The 2,832-nt window shown below is 40.9% G+C and overlaps 1 long non-coding RNA gene across 1 annotated transcript in view; it reads left to right on the plus strand.

Annotated features, from left to right (window-relative positions):
* Positions 1 to 565: 565 nt before the first annotated feature.
* The window catches only part of LOC107572704 (uncharacterized), a 2,627-nt gene continuing 360 nt past the window's right edge, over positions 566 to 2,832 (plus strand). The window contains exons 1-3 of the long non-coding RNA XR_001607389.1: positions 566 to 780; positions 968 to 1,072; positions 1,247 to 1,327. This is a non-coding gene — a long non-coding RNA (uncharacterized lncRNA). The remainder of the gene's footprint in view (positions 781 to 967; positions 1,073 to 1,246; positions 1,328 to 2,832) is intronic.

The raw sequence follows: 2,832 nt of genomic DNA on the forward strand, positions 1-2,832 counted from the left end.
AATGTCCTGAAAAGTCACCTTCTCCTTGTAATACCTATGTCATACCTTTGTCATTATACAAAATTATGTCCTCAAACACACACACACACACACCTGATCGTTCCTGTCCTTCATTAATGTCTGTGTGTGTGTGTGTGTGTGTGTGTGTGTAGTTTGAGGGCAGTAATCTGAAGCAGCTGGTGCTGAGGATCTGTAGGGGCCACTACAGTCCAGTGTCTCAGCGCTACAGCTCTGAACTACACCTGCTGCTCCACCTGCTGTTCAAGGTCAGTCCGCGAGACCGGCCGTCTGCTAACTCACTGCTCAAACGACCGCTACTGCAGCAGCAGATCAGCAAACACCTGGACACACAGGTACCGCCTCACAAACAACACTGTAATCTATCCTCACAATTCTGAGCTCCTCAAATCATTCTGTTTGATCCCAGCTGTTGGAGGAAGAGTTCAGTCACACGGTTCTTCACAGACACACACCAGCAGCTCCTGAAGCCACGAACAACACAGGTATGTGTGTGTGTGAGAGTGAGTGAGTGAGTGAATGAGTGTGTGATCTGTGGTCAGTTCATATAAACTCTGATTTACTGTTGAAACTTTGGTTCATGAAGTCGCACTCAATCACAGAACAGTGTTTATATGAATGTTGGTCAGTCAGTGTGTACTGTAAGTGTGTAAGTGTGTGTGTGTGTGTGTGTGTGTGTTCAGTGTGGCAGCGGCGAGAGACGAGTATCTTCAGAGGAGACGTGAAGCCCATCAGTACAAACTCAGAGCTCAGAAACAACTGGTGAGAGATGAAAACAAATCAGAAGTATAGATATTTCAACTCTTATATATAGATATATACAGAGAGAATTGATTTCCATCTGAAGTTTATGTTGTGTCATCTGTCTGTGTGAGCGGTTGCGCTTTGAGGAAGTGTTTATCTCTAGCTCTGAGCGCGTGTGAAGTCGCCTGTGGTTTCTGGTGTTCAGGGTCTCAGACCGTCCACAGCAGACGCTGAAGGCCGTCAGACAAACCCACAGGAGCATCATGGGAACGTCAGAGCGGCTCAGGACAGGAGACTGCAGGGACAGGAGGTCAGTCATCACTTCGGACGAGACGTGTGTGTGTGTGTGTGTGTGTGTGTGTGTGTGAGTGAGTGTGAGTGTGTGTGTGAGAGAGAGAGAGAGAGAGTGTGTGTGTGTGTGTGTGTGTGTGAGAGAGAGTGTGTGTTCATGATCGCTAAATAACATCGGTGTGTGTGTTTGCAGGAGTATCTGAAGCAGCTGCGGCGAATCAGAGAGCAGTATCATCATGATGTCAGACGGATGAGGACGAGGGCAGAGCTCGAGGTGCGTGTTATTGCTCAGTTTGTGTGTTCTGATGAATCTGTTCACATTTAATAATATATATTAAATATATAATATAATTATAATATTTCTAAATAATGTTTATATTGTAAAAAGAAAGTGTGTGTGTATATGATTTAAAATTATATATTTTATTATTAATTATATTCAGATGTTTAAAAATTGTGTATATTCAGTTATACAAAATGCATATATGATTGTATTTTTATATAAATGTGTAGATTATTTCAAATTTTAACTTTTTATTTTAAACTTAAATATGTTTATGAATATATTAATTTTTTAATGTATTAAAAGTATGTGTGCATATATATATATATCACTCACTCACACACACACATTTCATATTGAAATGTAAAAATGTATTTATCCAAAGCGACTTACAATTGGGGGATACATAAAGCGATTCTTCTTAAAGAGGCAAACAGACACAAGAAGTGGTTGTAATACCAAGTTCTTAGACATTGTTCAAATAAGTACAAGCTAGAAAGAGAAGGAATAAATAAAGAGAAAGATTAAGTTTTTTTTTTTTTTTTAAGATGAAGTCAAGCAGTGTGTAAAGAGATGAGTTTTCAGCTGCTGCTTGAAAATTGTCAGGGATTCAGCATTCCGGATAGGGGTGGGAAGATCGTTCCAGCAGCCAGGAACAGTGAACGAGGAAAGTGATTTTAAACCTCTCTGTGATGGTACCACGAGGCGTCGCTCACTAGCGGATCTCAGAGGTTCAGTGAATCATTGACTCACCTGATTCATTCAAAAATGCTGATTCATTCAGTAATGAAACTGCTGTGTTGCTGCAGAGATGCAAAACATGGCTTTGTTTGAACCATTTTCATTAGCAAAATAAAGCAAAAAAGACAATATTGTCTCTTCAGTGTAAGTCATTTTATATATTTTCTCAGTGAGGGGACAGAAGGAGAAGATGGGAGTTTTTGCAGTGGGTGTGGTTGTTTTATAGGAACACGCCACTATTTTTCAAAATAGGCTCATTTTCCAACTCCCATAGAGTTAAACAGTTGAGTTTTACCATTTTCGAATCCATTCAGCCGATCTCCGGGTCTGGCGGAGGCACTTTTAGCTGTAGCTTAGCATAGATCATTGAATCTGATTAGACCGTTAGCATCTCGCTCAAAAATGGCCAAAGAGTTTCTATATTTTTCCTATTAAAAACTTGACTCTTCTGTAGTTACATCGTGTACTAAAACCGACGGAAAATGAAAAGTTGTGATTTTCTAGGCCGATATGGCTAGGAACTATACTCTCATTCCGGCGTAATAATCGAGGAACTTTGCTGCCGTACCATGAGCGCAGCAGGAGCAATGATATTACTCAGCGCCTGAAAATAGGCTTATTGGAAGTTACCTAGCTGGGGACTATTTTCAGGCGCTGCGTAATATCATCGCACCTGCTGCACACTGAAGTTCCTTGAGTGTGTGTGTGTGTTGTGTGTGTGTGTGTGTGTGTGTGTGTTGTGTGTGTGTGTGAGA

Source organism: Sinocyclocheilus grahami, unplaced genomic scaffold (assembly GCF_001515645.1).
Source record: "Sinocyclocheilus grahami isolate Dianchi unplaced genomic scaffold, SAMN03320097.WGS_v1.1 scaffold1799.1, whole genome shotgun sequence".
Lineage (NCBI taxonomy): Eukaryota > Metazoa > Chordata > Actinopteri > Cypriniformes > Cyprinidae > Sinocyclocheilus > Sinocyclocheilus grahami.